The sequence below is a fragment of the Palaemon carinicauda genome, chromosome 34, assembly GCF_036898095.1.
Source record: "Palaemon carinicauda isolate YSFRI2023 chromosome 34, ASM3689809v2, whole genome shotgun sequence".
Taxonomy (NCBI): Eukaryota; Metazoa; Arthropoda; class Malacostraca; order Decapoda; family Palaemonidae; genus Palaemon; species Palaemon carinicauda.
Window position 1 is genome coordinate 3,131,303 of NC_090758.1, and position 10,000 is coordinate 3,141,302.

Genomic DNA, 10,000 nt, shown 5'->3' on the forward strand with positions numbered 1-10,000 from the left:
CATGTTTGGTACTAATTCTCAGGGATTGCTTTATGTTTACATTGCTTTGCATATTAATAATAATAATAATAATAATAATAATAATAATAATAATAATAATAATAATAATAATAATAATAATAATAATAATAATAATAATAACAGTAATAATAATAATAATGCAAGTCGAAACCACACTCTATAAACCCTCAGTAGATTGTCAAAAAAAAAAAAAATCATATGTTTTTTTTTTTTTTTTTACATTCGGTTTATATACATCATCAATTATATAAAAAAAGGAATATTCTTTTTGTAGTGGTATCACCTTAACGTTTTATATAATTATAATCTATTTTAGGTTTTTTAAATGTGAGTATACTATATGATATCCGTGAATATAAATGCTTTAGGTTGGATTTCATTAAAAAAATTTTGATTAATTTAATTTGAATTTTAGAATAGATTTCTAATCCATTATCTAATTTTTAAATAACTATTCTTTATCTATGAGGGGCTTTCATTACTGCTGAAGTTTTGACAGAATCAAAATCTTTCAAATAGTCAATAAATTACATATGTCTCTTTGAAAAGGTAATCATATATATATAATTTTAGAAAAAAAAACATATATTACCGAAACTACACTGATTATGCACATATTTACATGATGTAACTTCATAAGATGTTCATATAATTTTTATTAACGAAGTTAGCTGTGTAATACAAATAGTTTTATAAAGATGTTGATGTAAAAAAAATTACTTGATAATTGCCTTCTCCCCTTTTAATTCCTTGAATATTAATGGTATGTTTGGTGACCCAAGAAATTTATTCTTATTGAATTTGGTTATTTCTGAACATGAGAAAAATTTTTTTCAATTTAATACATCCTACGTTTAATTTGTTTTGGGAGTTTTTCCTTTTATTGGTTCAAGTTAAACTATTTTCACACTTTTACAAAGAGCGTTTATACTTAAATCCACCTTACAGTGTTTACATTCTGAGAGTCTTTATTTTTTACCATTATTTGAGAAAAAAATATCCATTCGCTATTTTTCTTAAACTTCTTAACTCATTTTTCAATGATAAAGATAACTAAAATCGTAGAAGTTCCAACAGTTTATCGAATTAGATTTTATGCCTGTGTCCCTTTTCATACATAATGACTTCTTCAGAGAGATGTCGAGTATTTTTAGAATGCTTTTGATTCTGTCAAAACTTCAGCAGTGATGAGAGACTTTCTAAGAAAAGGAATAGATGAATCCTTTTTTATGGATTAGATTGTGGATTAGAAGTCTATTCTCAATTTCAAAGTAAATGAATCTGACATTCTTAATTAAGTCTGACAGTTTTACTAAAATCATTTAACAATATCATAATGTGGCTCATAAATATTCGATCAAGTCAAATAATCTAACACTTGTCTCAACTTTTTAATTCAAAGATTTTTTTAGTAATTTTGTAGTCTCAGGTGTTGTGTATAAGAATGTTTACATGAAGTATAAACCTGAGACTTACGATCCAAGAAGAACTTCTTGAAGGTCAAAATTTTTCTCTTATAGTTATAATCTTTCGAACAGGTTACATAATACCCTTTTTATTTAAATATTCATGACCATGCTAAAATAGTCAAAATTATAAATATGGTTTCTATTAGCCAAGCTACACCGCTACTTGGAAAGAAAAAATACAACTCTTACAATGTCTCCAGTATTTTTTTAGCGTAGAAAATAATTATCAATAACATAGAGCCTAAATACATCCAACAATACTGTAAAGAGAAAGACAAGGACTCATAAGAGCTAAGATCAAATCTGAATGCATGAGACAATTGAGTCAAAGAGGATAAACAGAAAATCCTCCTACACACAGCTCGACTTGTTCCAGACTTCTTTGTTTCTTAAATTTTCCACTGGTGACATTTATATCTTAATCGTGCTTCGTGCTACTTCAAAGCTGACTCTAAAAACGTGAGTCTTAAACATCTTTGGAATAAGGTTTATATATATATACACACACACACACACACACACACACACACACATATATATATATATATATATATATATATATATATATATATATATGTATATATATATATATATATATATATATATATATATATATATATATATATATATATATATATATATATAGTCGACACTTGCTATTTATGATATAGGGGAGATAATGTTGAATTACCATTAATTTATTTTCATTGCAGGAATTTTTAAGGAGAGAGAGAGAGAGAGAGAGAGAGAGAGAGAGAGAGAGAGAGAGAGAGGAGAGAGAGAGAGAGAGAGATAATTTCATAAAGATACATGTATGTATATAAAGAAAAAAAATATACCCATTTATTTTTCAATTTCTTTCCATATATAAAATTCGCCTTTTCCGCAAAATCTACTGCACGCCAAATTTCACTTTTATTTTTCGGTCGTTATCAAATTAGTTCAGACAGCGACACCTAAAACCCATTGCCGTTGACGATACATTATGGTTTTGATTGGAACTTTGATTGAAAGCCTAAATGTGACGTCACATCCTAGACATCAACTGTGTTGGTATATGCACTGAGATAAATATATTTCGTGATATATTTCCTAATAATGTTTTTACTGTTTTGTCCTTAAGACTGGTGTATTTAGGAAATATATTTTGTTATTATAAATTTTATTGCATACACAGATGTTAACTGTTTAGTTAAGTAATATTTATTGAATTTAATTGTTGATTTATTAGAAGTTAATCATTGCACCCAATATAGTTACTGTTATATTCTTATCAAGGATTAATAATTTTATATATATATATATATATATATATATATATATATATATATATATATATATATATATATATATATATATATATATATATATATACCATGTGTTTGTGTATTGGTTTAAACCATAATCACCATCAGCTCACATAAAAAGCAAAGCTGAAATATTCCATTTCATTATCGAGCAGAAAGAAAAAAAATCCATTATAACGCCCGAATTGGTGGCCATGCTACAGTACATGCAATACTGCAGACATCTGCATTCCCTCCCTACGGCAGAGGGACCCTCTGCAATGCATTATTATATCCATCGAAAATGAATCCTCGAGCGACCTTCATAAATATCAAACAATGAGACGAGCTATAATTATGTGTCATGAATAAATCGGCAATTACGACCCACTTCAGGAGGTTGGCTGGTCTAATCTGGCCAGATTGCGTGTTCATAAGGGTGGAGGAGGAGGGACGTTCAGTTTGATCATGGGATTGGCAACACTTTCTCTTAGTGAACGTGTTTGCTATGGCGACGCTTCTGTTTCGACAACGCCTTTTCTTGGGCAATGCTTTGTCTTAAGCAACGCTTTTGCTTAGGCAATACTTTCGCTTGGACAACACTTTCTCTTGGGTAACACTTACCCTTGGACAGTTCTTTTGCTTGGGCAATGCATTCACTTTAGCAATGCTTTTTCTTGGCCAACGCTTTCCCTTGGGTCAGGGTTCCGCTTGGGCAGAGGATTTGCTTGGGCTTCACTTGAGCTTGGGCAATGCTTTTCCTTGAGCAAAAAATCCCCTTAAGCAACGCTCTCCTTACAACAACGCATTTTATTGGACAATACGCTTGTTTGGGCAACACTCTTGATACAGCAATACTTTTTCTAGGCCAACGCATTTGCCTTGGGCAATACTTTCGCTTGGGTAATGCTATCTCTTGGGCACCGCATTTGTTTGGGCAAGGCATTCACTTGGCCAATGCTTTCTCTTTGGCAACGTTTTTTCTTAGGCAACGCATTCGTTTGGGAAAATCTTTCACTTGGGCCACGATTCCTCTTTGGCAATGCATTGGGTTGGTGAAGCTTTTTCAGGGGCAACCCTTTCCCTTTGCCAATGCTTTCGCTTGGGCAACGCTTTCGCTTGGGTAACACTTTTGTTTGGGCAACACATTCAGTTGGCCAATGCTTTCTCTTTGGCAACGTTTTTTCTTGGGCAACGCATTCTTTTGGGAAAATCTTTCACTTGGGCCATGCTTCCTCTTGGGAAACACATTGGTTTGGGAAACGCTTTCTCTTGGGTGAAGCTTTTTCAGTGGTGAGATTTTCTCTTGGCCAATGCTATCCCTTGGACAATGCTTTCGCTTGGGCAATGCTTTCTCTTGGGCAACACATTTATTTGGGCTAGGCATTCAGTTGGCCAATGCTTTCTCTTTGGCAACGTTTTTTCTTGGGCAACGCATTCTTTTGGGAAAATCTTTCAATTGGGCCACGCTTACTCTTGGGAAACGCATTAGTTTGGGAAACGCTTTCTCTTGGGTGAAGCTTTTTCAGTGGCAAGCCTTTCCCTTGGCCAATGCTTTCCCTTGGACAATGTTTTCGCTTGGGCAATGCTTTCTCTTGGGCAACACATTTGTTTTGGGCTATGCATTCAGTTGGCCAATGCTTTCTCTTTGGCAACGTTTTTTCTTGGGCAACGCATTCTTTTGGGAAAATCTTTCACTTGGGCCACGCTTCCTCTTGGGAAACGCATTGGTTTGGGAAACGCTTTCTCTTGGGTGAAGCTTTTTCAGTGGCAAGCCTTTCCCTTGGCCAATGCTTTCCCTTGGACAATGCTTTCGCTTGGGCAATGCTTTCTTTTGGGCAACACATTTGTTTGGGCTAGATATTGAGTTGTCAAATGCTTTCTCTTTGGCAACGTTTTTTCTTGGGCAACGCATTCTTTTGGGAAAATCTTTAGCTTGGGCCACGCTTCCTCTTGGGAAACGCATTAGTTAGGGAAACGCTTTCTCTTGGGTGAAGCTTTTTCAGTGGCAAGCCTTTCCCCATTGGCCAATGCTTTCCCTTGGACAATGCTTTCACTTGGGCAATGCTTTCTCTTGGGCAACACATTTGTTTGGGCTAGGCATTCAGTTGGCCAATGCTTTCTCTTTGGCAACGTTTTTTCTTGGGCAACGCATTCTTTTGGGAAAATCTTTCACTTGGGCCACGCTTCCTCTTGGGAAACACATTGGTTTGGGAAACGCTTTCTCTTGGGTAAAGGTTTTTCAGTGGCAAGCCTTTCCCTTGGCCAATGCTTTCGCTTGGGCAATGCTTTCTCTTGGGCAACACATTTGTTTGGGCTAGATATTCAGTTGTCAAATGCTTTCTCTTTGGCAACGTTTTCTCTTGGATAACGCATTCGTTTGGGAAAATCTTTGGCTTGGGCCACGCTTCCTGTTGGGTAGCGCATTGGCTTGGGAAACGCTTTCTCTTGGGTGAAGCTTTTTCAGGGGCAATCTTTTCCCTTGGGCCATGCTTTTGCTTGGGAAACGCTTTCGCTTGGGCAACGCTTTACCTAGGGCAACGCTTTCGCTTGGGCAATGCTTTTGGTTGGGAAACATTTTTGTATTGGGCAAAACTTGTTCTATGGGATATAGTTCAATGCATTCGGTTTGGTAATACATTTGTTTTGGGGCAACACTTTTACTTAGTACGATAATTTTTTTCACTTGCTATGCTTTTTAAAGGGCGCTCATAAACAGCAGAGACAAGAGACTCTGGTGATACCCTAGCAGGACAATGCTCTAGAAACTGGCCATATACAAATATGATCAGAACTAAAGCCCCTTCTCAAATAAGTTAGGACCAGGGAGGGCCAGGCAATAGCTCTTGATGACTCCCCTTAAGATGCCATCCTTGGCTCATAAGGATGATGAGGCTGAAGACACTACAAGAAACTATCAAGCCTGAATGGGACTCAACCCTGGTCAGGCGATTACCAGACGAGACGTTTCTGATAGGAAGCCATAACCCCTTTGCGTTTTGTCAACAATGGATGCGTTCAGAGCCTTATAATGTCTTGCAGGTAACTGCTAGTTTGTTTATCTACTTCCGCATAGCGCTAATTCAAACCTCGACTTGTTCAATACCACATAGCACTGTCATCAAGAAAGCAAGTACGCTTAATTACCACAGGGATAATTTATACCGACCATTATTAATGCATTTTTATTATAGAACTAGTCTAGTTAAGCTGAGAATAAGCGAGCTCTGATTATCCTGCAGGGGTTAATAAACGCAGCCATTTGAACACAGCTATATTTAAATGACTTGAAATTGATACCAAGAGGAAGGATTAAGTTATCTTTCATTCCCGAGTAAATAGTCCTATTGTAAGTCACTTTATGATTAGTTATGGTGCTAATAGTCTGATTTACCAATAGGGGTTTAAGGTGAAACTGGGAGCCATACCTATCTCTGGAACGGACTCCGAGATCTTCAGTACTCAGCCTGTGGTTTTTTCAAGAGCTCATTCGATCCCAGGCTTATTATTATCAACTATAATTGAGTTGAGGAAAATAAAGCCTTGGAGAGGATATAGTTTAATAAATAATAGTATTTTTATTCTATATATATATATATATATATATATATATATATATATATATATATATATATATATGTATATATATATATATATATATATATATATATATATATATATATATATATATATATATATATATATATATATATATATACATATATATATATATATATATATATATATATATATATATATATATATATATATATATCTGTACATATATATAGAATAATGTTTTTTCACATTTAGACGTGTTTTTCCTATTCACATAAGCCTTGGATTTTCTTACCGACTTCGAGATCAGAGTCCCATGGCGAAACCAATCAAAGACGATAGATTTTGGCCGGCCAGGGAATCGAACCTTGGTCCATGAAGCTGGCATGACAGTGATGATACCATCTAGCTACGAAGAAAGATAAAAGTCAATGACAATTCCTTTTTTATAATTGTCGAAATCAGGTTATATTTATTTATATAAAAACATATATATGTATATATATATATATATATATATATATATATATATATATATATATATATATATATATATATATATATATATATACACATACGTACATATATATATATATATATATATATATATATATATATATATATATATATATATATATATATATATATATATATATACATGTGGGTTTACTGTTTTTCATACCAGGTTGTATACCTGGTTATAATGTTTATCTTAACTTTTGGGGGTAAAAGGGTTAACCTTATAGCAAAAATAATCAATGATAATAAAAAAAAACCTAACCACAATAAAAAACAACACTAATACCTAATAACAAAAAAAATGGAAAACCTTTCCCACGCTTTATGAAGAACAAACAAAACAGAGCCACTACTAACAAAGTATTCCTGGTAAACTGTCATGTCATCCGCAATTGATGGAAGCCAAATATTCGTGCGACGCCATCTGACATTAATTGACACATGTCACTCTCTCTCTCTCTCTCTCTCTCTCTCTCTCTCTCTCTCTCTCTCTCTCTCTCTGGTGTGTTTAATTCTAGTATTTTTGATATCCAATATATGTTTCTCTTTGGCAATATTGACACCCTCTCTCTCTCTCTCTCTCTCTCTCCTCTCTCTCTCTCTCTCTCTCTCTCTCCTCTCTCTCTCCTCTCTCTCTCTCTCTCTCTTTATGGTGTGTTTAATTCCATCATTTTTGATATCCAATATACGTTTCTCTTTGGCAATGTCTAATTTTCTTATTTGTAGCTTTGTTGAAAGGGTGTTTGCTGGACTCGGTTCTGTTTTCTCTTATATTTTTTGAAATTGACAGGTAAAGGTTTCATACACAGAGACACATACAATTACACAGGCTAACACATACACCGAGCAACAACAACAACAACAACAACAACAACAAAAACAATTGTAGCTATTTTTATAAATAATTTTGTATTTGGTTCATAATCGTATATTAGGCTTATTTATTTATAAAACTGTCAAGTAAAATTGATACACACACATGCACACTTACACACACATACACACACCTATAAACACTAACACACAAACACACAACAATAACAACGATTACAGCCGTTTCTAGTCCAGTGCAGGACAAAGACCTCACATATGTCCTTAGTCATGATTGGGGTGTGGCCATTTTCACTTTTGGATTCGATTGAAACTCGTCCAATAAGCTTATTTAAATTCTAATTATCAGGTAAATGTTATACACACATAAACACCTGCATCACTAACGCAAACACAAAATAACAACAATGAATGAAGGCTTTTTTAGACCACTGCAGGACCAAGGTATATAGAATAAGGGAGAGAGATACAGTCACTTTAGTCCCGGGGATAGTTGTGGTGTATTTCCGTGACGCTCCTGGAGGTCAGGGTGGGAGCGGTCAAGGCAAGTACTACCTTGGAACAACTGAACTTAAGTACCTTGGGTCGAAGGGATTAGGCCTGTCTGTAAGTGTGTGTGATGTCCTTTTCACTGTGTTATCTTGTATACCTTTGGTGTTCTTTTGAATTCATATAGGTCACTGTAATGCACATACAAAATCGAGGATTGGTAATTTTGGATCTCTAATATATAATAGAAACCATAAATTAATATGATTGATAGGACTTGAAAAATATTCAATTAACATTTGACCTGATATTTATTTACAAAGACTTATTTACATTTTTTACAATACATTATTTGATAAACTTACATAAATATACATAGATAACACAGAATAGTATCTGGCTTCATAATAGAAATGAGAAATATTTAGTAAGAGTAAAAAAAATTAAATATATGGCATTATTTAGTTAATTTATGAATCTTTTTCTTTTTTTGCCTACTTGATATTATTTGGCCATTCAGAACATCTAACAAAAAACATTATTATTTTAAAATGCAAGGATACACAATTTTCAATATGGCGTGCCAAGTCGTATAATACTCCATTGCCTGGTCTCAGTGTATTTTCCTCCATTTTATGTTTTAATCATTTTTTCCATTACCTTTAATTTTTCAAAAAAATCAGCACTTGGTTCCGTTAATTTATCATCATGTCGCTCTACTGCACTAATCCAGGTACCTTTCACTATTTTAAGTTTACATCCTAAGAATTGATAATCTGGAAATTTAGATGCCACATAACCTTCAACATATCGAAGGTCCTCTTCGTCTGCAACATTCTGTAAAGTTCTTTCATAAAATTCATTTTCAAAGTTTTCAATATCTTCTGGCATTTTCTCATCTTCAGTAGAGGCAAACACCATTGCAGAAATCATAAGCTCTCTTTCTAGATCAGTTTCATTTGAATCATTATTTTCACAACTTTTCTCTTGACTGAACATTCCTTCCGACATATTTGAAGAATCGCACTCCTTCATCGAGTTACAATTTTTTCCAGTTATAGAGTTTCCTTTGCCAAGTAAATATGACCTTATTCTGTGTTTGACTTCAACTGACGTAGGATGATCATAAGTTGCACCCATTTGTCTAAGACAGCCAAACATGTTTTCCAGTCCATTTTGGTTAAGTCTGGAGGTAATTATGTATGATACATCATATTTACTTTTCAACATATCATGCAACCTTGGCAAGGATTCACATGACACAATAAGTCCCTTTTCGAACTGATAGATTTTATTACTTTTCAAAACTCGCATCGTTTCAGCTGTACACTTCATATTGTCAAGGATTTTATTCTGTTCCGACAGTTGCATCCCAGAGGCATGTCTAGATTTTTTTCTGTCATAAGGTACCCTTGAATTAAACACATCAAACCAGGAGTCGGCAAGCTTTATAAAGTCCCTTGTACTTTCCCAGTACATGCTCTTCAAAAGTCCCTGACTTCCATAAGGAGATCATTTCTTTCTTGAGTAACGCTGTTCAATTGACTCTCCAACTCCTCTAGTGTTGCTGTATGAACCCTTTCTTAACTTTGAGGGTAGTCTTCTCCACAGGAAACATTGTTGTAATCATCAAGCTCATATTCACAACCTGATAACATTTCTGCAATTAAGCGTTTCCGCTTTTTCACTTTTATCCATTTCATTCGAGATGTACCTGATACACTATCATCTGAAATGTAGAAAGAAAACATTTTAATATCTCTCTTTCTCTTGCACACACACACACACACACACACACACACACACACACACACACACACACACACA